Source organism: Passer domesticus, chromosome 1, assembly GCF_036417665.1.
Source record: "Passer domesticus isolate bPasDom1 chromosome 1, bPasDom1.hap1, whole genome shotgun sequence".
NCBI classification, from domain to species: domain Eukaryota; kingdom Metazoa; phylum Chordata; class Aves; order Passeriformes; family Passeridae; genus Passer; species Passer domesticus.
In genome coordinates this window covers 104,111,829-104,130,395 of record NC_087474.1, presented here as the reverse complement: position 1 = coordinate 104,130,395, position 18,567 = coordinate 104,111,829, and the positions used below count along the sequence as shown (strand labels likewise).

General features: G+C 36.8%; 1 long non-coding RNA gene across 1 annotated transcript; it reads left to right on the top strand.

Annotated features, from left to right (window-relative positions):
- Nucleotides 1-730: 730 nt before the first annotated feature.
- LOC135307798 (uncharacterized) lies at nucleotides 731-17,206 on the top strand. The gene is made up of 3 exons (XR_010368449.1): nucleotides 731-3,043; nucleotides 5,195-5,304; nucleotides 11,360-17,206. It is a non-coding gene; the product is annotated as an uncharacterized LOC135307798 (long non-coding RNA).
- The last annotated feature ends 1,361 nt before the right edge of the window (nucleotides 17,207-18,567 follow it).

Genomic DNA, 18,567 nt, shown 5'->3' with positions numbered 1-18,567 from the left:
TTTAGGCCTCATCTTGATCAAGATTCTTCCTATTCAGCAATACATTACAACACATCTGTTAAAGAAATGTAAGAACTCATAGAGAAAATCTTTTCCTTCCTCATCATTAAAATTTTTCCTGTTGTGCTGAGCTGCTGTCCGAGGTTTTTTCTCTACTCCCCAAGGCTGGGGAGGAGTCTGCACCGGCCGAGCTGAAGGCACAGCAGCTGACAGCCGGGGGGCACTGCCCAGATGCGCCGGGGGCGTCCGGGGAGTGCCTCAGCAGGAGGCAGCAGTGATCAGCAGGAAGGCGAAGTAAGAAAAGAGGGACTCGTCTCGGGGGCAAAGTCCAGACTTTAATGCCGCCAGGAGAAGTGATTCAAGTCGAGACCACGAGGTGGGAGTACAGCCGATTATAAAGGGACGGAACATACAACACTTCAACCAATGAGGGAGAACTTGGGAGGGAGCAAACTCGTGACAAACATGCCGGCTCGCCAATAGGGAATGCGACAGGGAGGGACTCTTGTTCCCCATCCAATCACCCACCAAAGAGGGGAGAACTTTCTGGAAAGAGGGAAGGGGACAGTGGCTGATGGACAGGAACTCAGGGAGGGATTGACAGAGGGTAACCAGGGGAACAGGGGTGGAGACAAAAAACTGACCCTCTCAAAAGGAGGGGTTGCCAGGGGAGGAAGAGGGGGGGAGCCCCAGGATTGAACCTTTATAACTTTAGGGGGAAACAGAACAAACCAAATGAACCATGCACTGTTGGAGAGAATTTTGTGAGACTTATGATAGAAAATAAGCTATAATTATAGAATTAATCAGAATGGATTTGGTTAGGAAGGACCTTAAAGGGCATCTAGTTCCAGTCACCCTGCTGTGGTCAGGGATGCCATTCACTGTGTCTGTTCTTCCAACCTGGCCCTGAACACTTCCAGGGATATGACATCCACAACTTCTCTGGGCAAATTGTTCTAGTGTTTCACCATCCTCTGATTAAAGAATTTATTCCTAATATCTAATGTAAATCTACACTTTGTTTGATATCATTACCCCTTTGTTACACCTCAATCTCTTAAATCCAGGGCTAAACCCGGGCAGACGCAAAGGAGGAATACTGACCAGATATCCTCAAAAGGTAAAAATCAGACAAAATTTTATTGCCAAATTATGGAAAACCAAAGAACTTTGGCAAATTATTTAGTACAACACAGCACAGACTTAGCAGATTGAACAAAGAAACCTTTAACCCATTCGATGTCATGATGTTACATACAAAGAGCGTTAGAAGGAGAGAAAAACAGACAGGAAAATGTAGAAAAACAGTCGTAGCTACCAACTCCTGGGTTCCAGCAATATAACAAGTGGAAAACTCTGAGATGAAGGCAGGGTGAAAGAACAACATGCTTGTCTCGTGGTCAGCCTTCTTGAAATCTTGACCCATCCTGGGCCTTCCAGCCACTCAGCCACTTAGGGGCTGGCTCAGACAACACTGTGGGGCTGCCTCCACTGTGCTGTGATTGACAAACATGGAGGGGCTGAGGGATACAGGGGGCAGGGCACCACCTCACTAGATCAAGGCCTGACCCATGCCCTACCATACTTTCCAAGATGTCTCTAAACAGATCCCCTTTTCCTTTCTCTGACACAAGTCTCTCTCCTTCCTTTATGTCAACTGTCTTAAGGTATTGGAAGGCAGCAATGTGGTCTCCCAAAGTCTTCTCTTCTGCTGGTTTAACCACCCTTGCTGTCTCAGCTTGTCTTCACAGCAGAGGTGCCCCATACTCTGATCTTTTTCATGGCCTTCTCTGGACCCTCTCTAATAGATCCATATCTTTCATGTCTTGGGGATCCCAGAGATGGACAGAGTGCTCCAGGTAGGGTCTCACAGCAGCTAAAAGAGGGGCAGAATCATCTTTCCTGACCTGCTGGCCACATCTTGTCTTATGCAACCTCAGATGTACTTTGCCTGCTGGACTGTGGGTAAACAGTTGCCTCATATCCACTTGTTTATCTGCAAGAACCTCCAAATCCCTCTCTGCAGGAATTCTTTCAATAAAACTTCCATGACACAAGCACAGCACCTTGAACTTGTTGAATTTCATGAAAGCCTCATGGGCCCACTTCAGCTTGTCTAGGTGCCCAGATGGCATCCCCTTCTTCTGTTGTGTCAAATGTTGCTGCCTGCACTGTTCACTCAGCTTCATGTTATTTGCAAACTTTCTGGGTGGGCACTTGTTTCCACTGTCAATGTCATCAGATCCCATAGCTTGTGGCTGTTTAACACCATCAAGAGATCCTGAACCTGCTACTTGCTTTTAGTGGTAGGGACTTCACTCCCCACACACCCATGCAGAGGATCAGGGACTTGAGAGAAGTAGGAAGCCTGACACCAAAGACTGAGGAAAAACTCCTTGAGTGCTTCAGTGTTCCTATTAGTTGCCACCAGTTTACCTTTCCTGTTTCTCAGGGAGGTACATTGTCCTTGGCCTTCCTTTTGTGATCTGTGTACTTTTAGAATACCTTTTTTTAATTCTTCATGTCACTTGTCCAGTCCTGCTCTAGCTTTGCCTTGGCTTTCCTAGCCGCATCCCTACATAGTCAAAACATATCCCTGTGCTCTATCCAGGTCACTTCTTTCTGCTTCCACTGTCTGCGTTTTTCTTACTGCTCAGTTTGAGTAGCAGATCCTTGCCCAGCCATGACAGTTTCAGGCCTGCCTTGTTTCCATTTCCTACACATTAGGACACAGAGCTCTTGTGCTCTAAGAAAAGTGGCCTTAAAGAGCGGCCAGCCTTTTGTCCCTAAGGACACTTTCACAGCGGATCTCATTCACCAACTCCTTAAACAGCTGGAAGATTGGTCTTGCAAAGCTGAGAGTGTTGACTTCACTCATTATTTATCACTTTTGAGGGATGGGGTTTTTCCTCAGTTTTGTCTTCATTCTCTCTTCCAGCAGTGACACCCAATACGGGAACACCAACAAGGTTGCTCAGAGCATGTCCTGGAAAAGCCAGCACTGCTGCATCTATATAGGCAGCACTACTATATGGATCAGGTATACCTGAAAAATGCTTTATTTCTAATGGTGGAAAAAAAACAACAGTCTCTTCTTTGCTTGATGACAGAGTGTCCTCATTTACCTTAAGCCCTCTCTAACACCATAAGCTCTCCAAATTTTATTTACAAAAATTATGTTAGCCTTCATGGTGGTTAAAAGTACAGAATTTAATGTCAAGATTTTAATTTTGTTGCCATCCTCCTGAGTACAAAGGGGAACTGGAAAACAGCCTGTTTATTTCGCAAAGTAATAATTCAGCTACTGATTGATCAGTTTAAGGATGATCATATTTCTAAAAATACCCCAATTCCAATTAAAACTAAATCTAAAAAATTAATTGCTCTTCATTTAAATATTTACAATATAATTTAATCTTTGGCAGCATTAAATATTATGCATAATTTATTTTGTATTTACATCAATATATATTATTCTGGGAAATTTACACGTGTTCTGCACTGCAACTTACCACAGCAGTGGTTTGAAATTGCCTCAGAACATGAATTTTAAAGTCTCTTCATACAGTATGTGGTCTTTAGAGTCAATTAAGTTGAGAGGGAGAATTCTGGAACTGCCAGCTAAGACTTTTCAAGCTTGGTAATATTCTTGACTAATGTCTGTTAGTTGTCCTTAGGCCTTTCCTCTCTCATTCGCTCCCATGAATGTCTATTTTGCTTCATCAGGTAAGGGAAATTTAATGTGCTGTTTGTAAGTTTTGGTTTTACTTTCTATTTTGCATTTTCTTTAGCGATGTGCATACTATTTATACTGAATACAGATCTCAGCTGCAGTTACAATGGTCACTTAGAAATTATTCTTTTTCCATCATGTCAGCAATTATCTACTGAATTTAATTTTGAGTATAGAGAAGACAAAGATCAAAAGTAAAACAATCCACACATACAAAAGAAAACATGAAATCTTTCTTAGATGAAACCTGTAATTCTTTTTTTGCGCACCTGTGAATAAAGCAAATTTTAATCCAGCTGACAGATCTAAAATAAAATAGAGGTAATGTAAATATTTGGACATAAGGCATTGTATGCTGTGCATGACTTTCTCAGTCTCTCTCCCCTGTGCATCTTTGGACATGGGAATCTGTAGCAGGCACAGGGCCTGCACAGCCTCCCTGGAGGTCAGAAGCCTGAGCTAGGAAATACCAAAGTCAGCATGACTAAGGTTTTAGAAGCCCCTCTCTTCTGCCTTTTCGGACCCTGTTATCTCCCTGTATATCCATAGGTCACTTTTCCCCTGACCCTTACTATTGGACGGTTTTCAATACCCCTGTAAGGTATAAAAACCCCTCACTCTGCCCGGTTCGGCAGAGGAGAGCTGTCACTGGACCCTTCGCGGAGACCCCAATAAAAGAACCCTGCGGAACCCACACAGCGCTGCTCCCTCTCTCTCTGCGTCTGCTGCGGTGGCGGTACCGACGGCCCCAGGCAAGCTAAAAGAGCTGAAATCACTAAAGAGCTGAGCTGCAAATCACTATAGCTTGCCTGGGTTGCCTGAGCCCCCCCACTGAGCGATCCTGGCCCTCCGTGAGCTATCCTGGCCGGCCGGCATTCCCCGCTGGGCTTCTGCCCTGAGGGGAATAGCCCAGCCATAGGAATCCTTTGTTGTGTTTATGTTTGTGTAGAATGTTCTTCTAAAGAACAGAGATGTAAAAGTCATTTTCTGGAAGATCCACCAGGTCAATCCAACTATTTTACCTTTCCCTCAAAACCTATCAAACTTCTTGTTATGTTTCATGGCAAGATACAGTGAGCCCAGCCTAATTCAATTCTTTCCACCATATGTTATATATGAGAAGGTGGTTTTGGTTTTTGATCTCTTTGTTCCAGACATCTAATAGCTATAGCATTTTTTAGGATGGACACTAGAATGAATTTAAGGCAAGAATCTGCAGAGGCAGCCAGCTTTTTGTTGGTCTACCAGGGGTTGCATGGCTGTGATTAAAGTTAGGGATGAGGTTAGGATTGCGTCAATCGACACCTCTGGGTTTAAGTGTTTTTACTTCATACAGGTTACTGTACCTGAAACCAAACTAGCTTTAGGATCTGGCCATGCAAGATTTCCTGTTCAAGTTTTTATTTGAAGCACTCAGTGTCTCTGGACTCAAGTGTTTCCATGTAATTAACACCATAGGATTTGATGCCATTTTATAAATTGGAGAGAAGATTTATCTTGGTAAGCTGAAGACTTGAAGTTGATTGCAAGGAGGAGGCATTGCAAGGCTGCTGAGGAAGCAGCAGCAAGTAACCATGTGTTTTTCTCGTCTTGTGCAATCCAATAACTTAAACATATTGGAGACTGTCTGTGCACTCCTTTCTTTTATAACACAAAAGTCCAGCATGTTTTATGCAAGTCTATAACTCCATGGGATTTTTATAAAGATTGTAGACTGTTAGTTCTTTCCTATTTCCATTCTCTTTACTGTACCCAGAAATCACGTAATTTCAACATTTCACCTCAACTGCATCACTATGATTTTGGTGTGCTTGATGCCAGCCAAGTAGCAATTCCTTAGCAAGACAGGCATTCCAACTGTGTCAAGTTTCAGGTACTGTCTGTATCTGCCTTATGTGTGAACCTGATGTGCTTGTTTGAATTTGATCTTTGTCTCCTAACGGACATGAGAAACCCGATTTTCAGTCGTCAATTGATTTACATGTGCATGACAGTTTTACAAAGGACACAGAGGAAAGGGATGGTTCCTTTTAAAACTTTTCTTTTTAAGGAAACTGTCACAGCATGTTCTTCCACATCTTTTGTCTGTCTTGGCTTGTGTCAATCCTATTCAATGAAGCTGAAGTTCTGGTAAAGCCCTATATTTTGCTTGTGTTGTCTTTTTAAACAAATCAAGAACATATTTTCCTCACCACTAACCAATCATTATTGCAGTGATATTTGAACAGAAGACAAGAAAAGAATTTTAAAATTAGAATTTATTGCTTGAAGGTGAGAACTTTGAATTAAATAAACAATTAAGGAACAGTTATTGCCCCATATTTTCCAATGCATAAATTCCTGTCCCTTCTGCATTCATTTATATTACATCCAGACCAAAGTATCAAAAGGAAAATTTGGTGTGGCACATCGCTCACATTACCCTGAATTTCTCAGAAAGGAGTGTTTTGTCCATGACTGTGTTTAAACAAGTTCCTTTTCTTTGCCATTAGGTGTCTCTGTAATCCTTTGTAAAACACCAAAAACCGAAGGACTTTTTCAATGTTTTCTGTCTTGAAGTACAAGCAAAGGAGTTAGGAAAACAGAAAGAGCTGAAAGAGAGCATCTCACAGCAACTCCTGTTACTTTGCCATAAGAGATTAATCAAAGCTGCCCAATCAAAACAGAAGCCGTAGAAAATAATCCTGACATAGGTAGCAATGAGAAACAAGAGTTTTTTCATAATAATCTTTATTATCTTGGTACAAGGACACCACATCTGACAGATTAGTCAAAGACACATGATCTGCGTAAGTATTAGATACCTCTGAAGTAAAGGCCAGCAGCCCACGGGGCTTTCTGAGGAGTGACAGACAGTGTGACAGCAGTTCCAGCTGTGGGCTGGTGTAGACATGATTAAGCTGTCAAAAATACTTCTAGAGTTCAGGTGGCTGGTCTAAGAGGAAATCTAGTCATATTCTGGTTTGCATATTTTTATTTTGGTGTACCTTCTTTTGGTAAAGCTAATATAGGTCTGGGGACTGGGTTAGAATCTGTGCCTGACTGTATAATATGAACAGAATTGGTACATACATCCTCATTGCAAATCCTTTTTTCTTGAAGGATTTTTGCACCATTAAAACCAGGTTTATTCTTACAAACCACCCAAACTTGCAAGCAGTTGCAAAATCCAATGTATAAGATATTAAAAAAACCTTGTTTCATCCAAGACTCATCAAGAAGTGATAAATGTGAATTCAAAAAAGTGAATTTTATGAAAGCCCCTTTTCAGAGCAAAAACACATTTCAGTGTCAGCTGAGTAGATGCCTTTATGTTGTAGAAAAAACAGTTTAGTGTACCATCTGTTGCTTTTAATATCAAATGAACAACATGAATTGTAGTTAATACTGTTGATGTAAAATATAAGAGCAATGTTATCAAAACCGCTCACTGAAAGATATAAACATGTTTTGAAATATGAATGAGCTCAATAAATTCAATATGCAACTTTTACAAGCCAGCTGTTCTCAAAAGATAAGACAGTAAAAGATTTTTAATGAACCCCATGTCAAGCAAATGCAAGCTCATTTCTCTGGCCCACATGATTGTGGGAGAAGCATTTCCAATCTAAAGCACACATAGAGTGATAGTTTCACTTAACCCCTTCCATCTTGGCAGAACTAATTATATCTTGTATAGACCAACAAGAGAAGTGGTATGAAAATATCATCATTCATATGTGTATCTATCTATCTATCTATCTATCTATCTATCTATCTGTCTATCTATCTCTATCTACCTATCTCTATCTACCTGTCTCTATGTCTGTATCTATCTCCTTAGAAGAGATCCTGTGACAAAGATTTTTTACAAAGGTGTCTAGAAAAATCCATATTGCTCTCCATATGATGATACAATGAGGTGAGTTTATAGCACAGGTCTTGGCTCTGTGAATGCTTCTGTACTGGGACATGGCACATGAATAACAGCCCAGCCAACAAACATAACAGCTGCCTTTGAGAAGTTCAATACTGAATCACAAAGAAGTGAATCCTTATAACAGCTTCCCCATTTTAACGCTGAACATTATACACACTCTACATATTATGCATTTTCAGCTCTTTGGATAATCAAGATTATTATTTAGGAATTTTATTTATACTATTGTAATTAAGAGTAGCCATGTTTTGTTCCTCTTCTACTGATAGATGGTATCTCATTGCTTTTAGAACCTGCAAAATGTTCTTTCTCATCCTGAATGGTTCAAGAAAACAGACCGAACTATTTCTTGACAGAGAACAAGTCTCTGAAATCCTTTAAATATTATCTATTAGTATTTGTTCTTTTGGTCTTTTGGTGTGGAACTTTTTGCTAGTTTTGTTAATCATCTAGAACACCAAATAGATTCTTTTTATCTTCACTAATCTGAAATAATAGAACATAAAAAAAGCACTTAATTAATGCCATTTATTTTTTAAAGAGTTTTCAGATCTCATTGAAAACATATAATTTATAATTCATCACAGGTTTTAATTCAGTGTCCCTGTGTATTATTCACCCATGATGAATTATATTCTACTTACATAGAGATATACTAACTTCTGGCCCAATTACTTTTCTGTAATTGGTAAATTTATGCTATTTCTGCTGAACATTGGTCAATAATAGGTGTAAGCCATCTAGTCCAGATTAATTTAGCAGAAAATTACTATCAAAATTATCAGAAACAAGTGACAAGATAATTTCATAGAATCCAGAATCTGGGCAGTCTGATCTGGCTTCTTTGATTCCCTTTATAATATTTGCTTTTTTTGTTTATTTAAACTTGTTTGAAAGTATGTGTGTAAACTGATAAATTAGGACAATGGTGGTACTGGTAGATTGACATGTGGCACGTGAATTTACTCCTCTGGGAGGAGGGTGTTAGGAAGTTTGTGAAAGTCTAGTGCATACAAATTTATCTTATTTCATCTAAAATGAAATTGTAGATTTTCACTGCTGAATCTATACTGTAAACTTGCACATTTGAAGATGTTTATCTCAGAACAACTGTTCTTGAAACTTCAGGTTTGTTTTTTTTTTTTTCTGCACATGGCAAATATGTTTTGTCCTGCTTTGCCTTACTTTCATAGAGCCTTCAACTTCCAGAGCATTGATCAAATTGACATTTTTTTGACAGAATTCCAGGAGCCCTGTAATGTTCTTGGCAGTTACACCACTAATAAAATTGTTTCTTTACAGATGGCGAGGACTAACTTTATATCCTCAGTAGGAGGCATAAAGAGACAAGTAATATAATGGTTTTCAATAAGGTAGTTCAGTATTGCATGTTATAGCTTCTCATCCATAGACAGGCCATCATAGAGACAATAGCTTTAAATAATTAACAACAGGGAGCATCTTATTGATGTTTAAATGTCCCATCTTATCATTTTATCAGTAATGACAGTGACCATACACTGTTAGCTGTTTTCAGGATTTTATTACTAGAGATCATCACACTGCATCAAAAGGAAAATTAATAACTAAAGGAAACCAGTCTGCTCAGCATTCTATTAACATTACTCTGATTCCATGTTTAAATTCAGGCATATAGATTCCTTCCAGGGGGTGTTGCTTTATATGATAAAACTTTTGCTCATAGTTTTTCAGATCCAAACCTATTTCTTTACCTCATAACTGGGGAAAATTTTAAATTTCACTATTACACAGATACAATTTACTGAGTGCAGGGGAGAGTTCATTTGTTCAAAAAGCTTTTAAAAATCATACTGAGAGAGCTTTCCATAAATTCACAGTTACCAGATATGCACAAGTTTTTCTTTTATTCTCTCCTGGCCACAGTGCTGTGCCCAAACTAAAGCAGTAGTTATGGCCAAGGCAACAGAGAAATTCTGTAACAAACCAGCTTAAACATGTATACACACATATGCATATTAAATTCTGCTGGGAAGAGATTCTTTACAGCAAATGAAATCATCCTTCAGATTTGAAAGAGGCTTTGGATTTATTGAACAATGTTATAAAGCAAAAAGATTTAGTATTTTAATTCTGTAAGACAGTAGCAATTGTTTCTGATGCAAAACAAGTCCAGAATTCAATGGTATTTGAATGAATAAATGGATTGAACTGTGGTCTGCTGGTTGGTTAATTTACACACCAGTCATACCCTTTTCCATTTTGTATAGAGACAGTTCTCTCTTCATTAAAGAAAGAATGTGATATTGCTCCACTGGTTAACAGAAATTCCCAAAATTTAGAAAGAATTGACCTATAAGTTAATTAAAGAAAAAAAAAAAAAAAAAACAAACAAAAAAAACCAGATAGCGACAAAAGCAAGTTCAGGTAGGATGACATAATAAAATTTAAATTAATAGATTCCACTGATAACATTGCTTAGTTTGTTGTAAAATAACAAAATACTTCTTATAGCTATTTTGTACATAGTTATTTTGATACTGCTCTCATATTCAGGAGTACTGAGCAGCTTCAAGTCAAACAGCTCTCTACCCAGTTAGTTTCCCAGAATTTACAGATTGTTTTATATTCTGATGTGGATCATTGGCAAAAAATTACCAAAAACTATATTAGAGTTCTATCAATCTGTGCAGCCAGAGTCATGTTATTTCAGAAATATATGATACCTCAAAAATATTTGACACATATTGGTCCATTTCATAAAAATCTAGAAATATATTCTGTATATTTCTGTAATATTTTTCTGTATGAGAAAGAAATATATATAAAGGTATCAAAAGCAGATGTTTGTAGACTTTTGCAGTGAGGAAAACATAAAACTTAGCCCTCATTTTGTCTGTTATTAATAAAAGTTGTTCTTAAAGCTGAGATAAAAAACATTCTTTTCCATAATTTTTTTATTTCTTTTAAGTTTTAAATACAAATTACTTTTTTATTTCCAGGCTTAAGATAATTATTATAAAGCTAAATATTCTCTGAAGGTTCTGTTAGCATTCAGTGTGTTGCTGTTCTTGACAGGCCAAATGTCAAAACTGTAAAAATGTATAAAGTAATGGCTCAGAATTGAGCTGTGGAATTGACCAGCCAGCTGGGAAAGTAGACAAATGAAATAAGCAGGAAATAAGAAAAACACAGCAAAGAAATAAAACTCCTACAAAATGGTAAATTTCTGTTCTTGTCCATTCAACTCAGATTAAGAAATTCAGGACTTAGTTTTGGTAAAGACTTTTCAGGACTTTGGGGTTTTTTCCCCAGATATGCCTTACAGTTCTCAAAATCTGAAACATTCATGCCTAATTGGCATGTAGTTTTATGACTGATGAATTCATGTACCTTCCAATTGAATTGGTCTGATGTGACCAGTAGTAATAGTCTAGAGGGTACTGATTTTATATGGTCAAAAAGTACAGAGGCAGATGTCCCTTTAAAAATTTATAGAACATACCATTTAGAAGATTTATTAGAGATCTAATTGTTTGACTTGTCTATATTAGTCATGCTTTTCATTCCCCTCCATGTGGATGGAAGGAAAGAGTTTAGATGCATCACCTTCCACACACTTCTTCACACTTGACCTTGGACAGAATGCAAAGGAAATTACCCCTCAGCAGAACACAAGCTTAATGCACGGAAGGGATTTTTTAATTTTGGTTCTTTTTCAGCAGAACAGCCCCAGTGAATACTCTTCTGTGCTGTGAGTTTCTAAGTGAAGAGCTGTTCCACTCCTATGAGTGCTTTGGAGCCCTGCACCAAGCCCTGCCAAGGCTGCCTGCAGTTGAAAGGTGTATGTTGAATTTATGTTGCTGGACAGAGATATTCTCCTCATGCACGACCTGGATCTGGTGTCTACAGTAGCTTTTCTTTTCTCTATTTAGTCATCATTACATATTTACTTACAAGAAAGTCCTCTCTGTTCCTGGGGCAGGGTCTTTGCAGCAGCACAGGAAACTATGTGCAGCCTTTAGTCAGGATCAATTACAAACATTTTCTACTACAGCACTGCTATAAAATTGTATGACCCTAAAGGCAACCATCACAGTAATGACAAGGAAATTACTTTTTATTGGAACCAGACAAGTCACACCGATGTGTTAAGTAAACCATGATTTTATGTATATTCTGAGGCCTATTGGCTTCACAGACAGCAGGAGGGATAATGCTTGCATTTATAGCCCCCCAGCATTAAAGAGCATATGCTTGCCCAGCTTGTCTGGTAGACACCAGTGGAGTTTTGCCCTTGACAGCTCCTGTTTATACAGATGGTTTTAAAAATGTTACTGGAAGAGAAAACAGCCTGCACTGTAGGAAGCACCTTACATAGGAGCCAAGACTTAACAAGGAAAACTATTTTCATCATTCTCTCCTGTTCATCTAGAAAATTTGAGAAGAATTTGAAGGTTGGCTATAAAACTAAATTTAGACTTATTTTTGTCTCTTATATTTAGACATGTCAAGTTTTTTTAGCATGATATTTTGAAGATCCTGTTTAAGCTATTTATTAGAGATCTGATTATTTGACTTGTCTATATTAGTCAGGTTTTGCATTCTTCTCCATGTGGATAGAAGGAAATAGTTAGGTGAATCACCTTCCATATCTTTACCCTTGCCTTTGGATGGAGTGAATCACTTTCTAGAGAAGCCTATACCTTCCTGAAGGCTGCAAGGGGAACCGAGCAAAACCAGAAATAGATAACTTGTGTGTAGGACCAGTATTTCATTCCAGAATCACATCAAAGTTAGAGAAAAGATTCCCATCACTGTCAGCTGCTATAGGGCCTCCATCCTTTGTCATGTGAACTGACAGCTGTAGGACTACTGCCACCAGTCCTACAACAATAATGTGCCCCTGCAAAGTATGCATTTCTTATAAAGGTGCGGGTGGTGGAAGTTCTGGTAGCTGGTTTTCCTGATCCAGAATATGATTCATTCTCATACACTCATAAAAACAGTCCTATCCCAGCTGTCTGCATTTATATTTGGTTAATTTCAAACCCCTACCCTCAAAACAAGCAGAGCAATACAGAAGACCTGTCACTAACTTTTACCTTTCCACCTGCAGTGAATGAAGGTACCTGGGATGAAATCTGAGCTTTGTGAGACTTTTAACATTGACTTCAGCAAGACTGAGAGTGTGTCCCAGAAAAGCTCCCCATTCTGTGGGCTAAAAGCCAAAACTAAAAAAAAATAGTATATAGTATAACAATAAAATATATGCAAATAATGAATTACCTATCTTACAATTCCTTTAACATTAGAACATGCTCACCTCCTCTGCAGGTTCATTCTATGTCTTGTCATTGCATTTGAGGTGGTGATAATACAACGCTGCTGTTTGCTGACAGTTGTTATTCAACAGCAACAATATGTAAGCCAACTTTAACAAGATGGAGAGATACATGAACAGTGACTGATACAGAAATGGAAAGAAAGAGTTTTCAGAAACTGACAGGACATGCCATTATCTGGGATAATGTAACTTAAAAAACTTAATATTTTTCTCATCTTTATGAATTCTAATGATAAAATTAAATGTTTGTAAAACACAGTAAATTTGTAAACAAATGAAACTGCTATATTTGGAAAATTTTTAAGGATTTTTTATGTATGAATAACAGAGATAAAGCCATGTACACACATCATCACATTCATTAAATCATAGAAATCAAAAGAAAAAAAAGTCTAACCTTAGAATAGTCAAAATCATACCATAAAACTTGAAACAATATTCAAAGAAAGTTTTCCATATGTCAGTAATCAGCAGTGTTGAGGAGAACACGGTTATCTCATGTTTAATATATTTTTTTCTTCTACATTACACATATCCTTCCAACAAATTTTTGCCTGTACAGGTTTTACAGCAACACACCTTTAAAATGCAATTTTGTACAATCTATTCTATGAAGTCAATCTGCAGTGATTAGAATTTTTTGAACTATAGTTGAACTTTAGATGAAATGCAATAATGACTGTGCTTTTGCAGTACTCTGATGAAAGCTTTACTGAAACAAATGGACTTCTTTTCTTTGTTTTAAATAGATTTTTAGGTTTGGAAGTAATTTACTTCATTAGGGAAGACTGCCTTAGCCTAGGAAAAATTATAATGAAAGAGATCTAAGAAGTTGTCATGTTAAAGATAGATGTTTGTTTATTGGGGGAGGGGCCCAAGCCCTGTTCTGATGAAAGAAGTAAAAAGTAACCAGACATCACTAGAGCCACAGTGAGTTCAATTTATGCACAGATATCTGGCCAGTAGCTGCTTTGGTGAAGGTGCTGTATAGGATTGGAGTTGTGTCCCTACTGACAGTGTATTGAGGAGCTGTTGGGTACAACTGAGAGCCATTTAAATGCAAATTTACTGTGAGTTTGTCATTGACTAAAAACAATCTTCCAGGCAATGGCATTAATAATTAGAAACCATCTGGTACTATGAAAGCTTACAATACTTTCAGTATTTCCACAGGCCAAAAGGATGTAATTTATCTCCTACTAAAATAGAAACACCTATGCTATATGTTAGTGCTCTGACAATTAACATGCAAAATCAGATCCATCTTGATGTTTTTCCTCTGGGCCAGTCCTGGAAAATAAATAAATAGAAGTCTGGAAAAGAGAGTGCCATAGACTTCACAAAGGAAGTTTAAGGAGAACGCACAGACAGAGATGAATACCTGAAAAGATGAAAGGAGATGTGTTGAAAATGTTGCCTCCTTTTTACCTGATAAAGTTATGAGTGACATAAAGTGAGTTGATAACTGCTGTCAGATCGCCTTAAAAAATTATGATCTGAATTTTCAATGTTTGGTATGTAGAACTGGATTAAAAATAAATTAATGAATGTAAACAGTTTCTCTTTTCTGGCCCTTAGAAGTTTGGGGCTTGGAATTTTCATGCTGTAGAGACCAAAATGAAAATGTTCTAGTCTGTCCCTCAAAACTTAAAGTGCCCTTCATCATCTTTCTTTTCAAGCTAATATTCCCTAAAGAATGTATGGGCAGGTTATTCTCCATTAAAAATAATTCATAATATCACACTTTCAGTCTTCATTTGAGAGATCAAGTGAATACTGAAAAAAGATAAATTTAAATTGGTAATTACAGTAATTGTCTTCTTCAACACCATGTTCACATGGCATTTACAATTGTCAACTTCACTTGGTAGCTTGCATGAGTTGAAAACTATACAAAAGTCAGCTTCAAAGTTTATTAGGGATAACCAGTTATTAAGGATATGGAAGACAGCAAAAATTAAGATATTTCATTTTGAGAATAGCAAAAGAAATAGCTATTTCAATAGCTAGAGAAATAACAGGAGACACCCACTGTAAGAACAAAAAATTGCAGTTTTTATAAACAATGAAACTGTTGAAACATCCCAGTGTGCGGTTATCAAAGAAAAGAGGTGGTGGTTTATCCTCTGTACTTCTGATCTGAATAATGTCAGTTTCCAGGCTGAACAGTCGACATCTGCAGACCACCTTAGAGCCTGTGTTTCTCAGACTAGAGTTCTTAGTTTGTTCCTAAACCTTATTCTTACATGCACCAATGTCATGTCTGTATTTCCTGTTCTTATAATTAATGGAATATTTTCTTTCAAAAACTTATCTCAGAAATAAGATATGCCAGAAATAATGAAACTGAATGACCAAAAGAGTGAGTAGCAAATGTATTGAATGTGTGTGAAGAGAGTTTAGGTGTCTGTATGTGTCTGTGTGTAGCAGATTTCCACATCTCAGTTCAGGAGCACTATTTTTCTTTTGTGTAGGTGAGTATGGCAATTGGGACTTTCTTTCAAGTTCCCAAGACACAGGGCTTCCTGTGTACTATTGTACTTTGAAATATATAAGCTCCGAGCAATGAAACTGATTTCCTAGGACAAATCAATTTGAGACTCTCAGCTGTGAATCAAAATATTTTTTCTGTTTCTGGGTATAAATTGTTAGATTAAGAGGTCTTGATATTCTTTTTCTTCTAACATGCACTGCCCCTATACAAAATCAAAATTTTCTCTCCCTGGTATTTATAAAAAATGTCACTAGACATTAATGGGTTGTTTTATACCCTTACTTCAATCATTACACGATGTATAAAAAAATCAAAACCATTTGCCAACAACAATGCTTCATTCAATATCCCTTTGTATAATAGCTGCCTAAGTATCTAATTTTCATATGAGAATCCATTTGTTGTCTTTTTTGTACATGAAAGGAAATATTTTCCTGTGTGCTTGTGACTTTCAGTAACAAGTAAACTTTAACCAATGAGACAAACCTACATAAATATTCACTTCACTATAATTTTCAGTTCATTTTCTGTTCCACCTTGTCCATCAGTATGGTTTTCTAATTTCTTTTTCACCTCTCTTCTCAGCTAATGCATACACATTACTTTGAAAAGAGAAACTAGCAATAAGGTATTCCAGATATGTTTGAAACAGTGATAATTTCATAGATAACTACAGAGCTAACATCACTTCAAAGATTCTTAGATTCTTAAGAGTGCAGGTCTTAGGTGGTCTGTAGATAATACAAATTTCCAGAGATAAAACATAAATTTTCTACAGAACACTGTCTGAACCAGGATAATATGCAATTTGCCACACCACAGCGACATACTTGAATGAATTTTTGCATTTCATGTTTCTGTATTCTTTAAAAAAACTCAAAACCAAACCAGAAGTAAAGGAAAAAAGGGGATTTGTCTTCAGTAGACAACTGAAAAGGAAGTTTAGTGACAGCCCTGCAATTTGGTCACTTTGAATTTATGCTCTGTAAAGCACACATAGATTCTTTTTCGAGCTGTAGATACAACTCATCATCCATAAAGTCCTTATTTTATAACATCACTCACTCACAGAACAGAACCTCCAATTCCCCGTTCATATTTTTCTCATTACTTTTCTTGCTTGCCAAAGCTGTTGAGAGGTTTATAGTGTGTAACTATAAACTGGTTTTTAGTTTATTTTACTGAATTAAAATATATTAACAGAAATGACAGAAATAATTTACAGAGCTTAAAGGAAAACAATTCCAAAATATTTTGGCAGTATCATAGAATTTTTTCAAGAATATAAAGATGCATATTGTAAGCATTCTTGTGCAAGTTAGGAAAACAGATTAATTACAGAGGGAAATCTATAAATGGTTTTAATCAGTGTTATTGCTGAAGTCTAAGAACTAGCAATAAGAAAATAATACAATGAAGTGATCATATAAAAGAACAAGCTTAACATTTATTTAAAAAATTATCCAATATAAAAGCAAATTTCAAAAACCAGTGGCCCAAAGTCAACTTCAAAACTGTATCTATAATTTACATATAGAGATTTACAGTTTAACTGCATTATAATCTACAGTCATATCAATTGGATTTATAACTTTGGAAAATGTGATGGTGAACCTTTCCAGCGTTCAAATAGAATTTTTGACCTATACAGCATTTTAAATGGCAAAAAAGGGTCAAATAAGATCACATCAATCAAGGGAGATACAAACCATGACAAGAATCACCTGGCAAAGCATTGAACAAGAAAACAAATTATATGTTGAAATAATGATCCCAATTTTAATACATGCTTTCATCATAATGTTTCCCCAAAATCTGTGTAAACCAACAAGATTAATGCATTTAATTTCTAATGGGAAAAGAAATTTGGATTAAATATATAAGCAAGAATTCTTGAGGAGTTTCACTGTACTATTATATCTCCCAAACAGATTTTTCAAGCAGGTCCATTTCCACTTAAGTTCTCTTTCAGTCAACCAAGAAACTCTACTCTTATGGAATTACTGTAAAAGATATAATTATCTCAGAAGCACCAACAGTCTGCCCCATATTATTTATTTATTAGTTTTGACAAAGGAAGAAAAAAAAAAGAAAAAAGTTAACAAAACATTACAAATAACTCTTTCAAAGGTGCCACAAAAAACAAAAATGTTCTTTCTCTCTATGCATGTCATTATACCATGGAAATGAGGAGCAAAATGGTCTGTTAAAAAATGTCAGTTTCTGTCAGAACTTTCTACAAGTACAAGGCAGCAATCACTTCAGAGTGTTGGCAAGAAAAAGAAAATATGAGCACCTTCACATAGGAGGAAAAGGAGAAGAATGTATCTAGGGTGTCTGAATTTAAGATGTCCTTGAACATCTGGCAAAAATCTTTCAAGCTCTTTCTTCTTCCCTTTGCAAATCACTTGCTTCAAAGTTGTGAAAATTACAATTGGCAGTGTCTAAGTCCTCTCTACTCTACAGGAAGGATTTCTTGAAGTCCAAAGGCTGTATCAACCACTTCACTGTTGAACCTCTAGATTTTGGTTTGTCCTGATCACAATGTTTTAACGTTCTCAGTTTGTGTCATGAGGATGGAGGAGAAAGCAAATTATGTGCTCAAAAATATACATGTATTTTTTTAGTTGTCATATTTGTTTCTTTCATAAAGATTATTGAGATAGAGGTAATTTTGGGACATAATTCATCAGATCAATATTGAGAAACTACAAGAGCATGACAAGATTTCTGCTACAAAAGTGTTATCTTTAGAGGAAATTTTGAGCATCTCAGACATAGAGACAGTCCTGAAGATGCCCAAGTCAGATATTATGTAAATAATCAAGACTATAAAGTCAAAACCCCTGAAGCCATTGCTTGCCTGTATTATCAGGAATTCGTGATTCAGACATTTACATGACTTAATTAACTTTATTTGGAAAGTACACAGGTTCAACAATTAGAGATTTAATTTTTTTTTTCTAAAAAACCCGCAACAACCATTACTAAACAAGAACTTTGCAAATCCCTTCTATTTGTTATTTTTAAATGAATCCTTTATTTGCCTTAAATTTTGTACCATATTGACATTCTTTATAGAAACTTGAAAA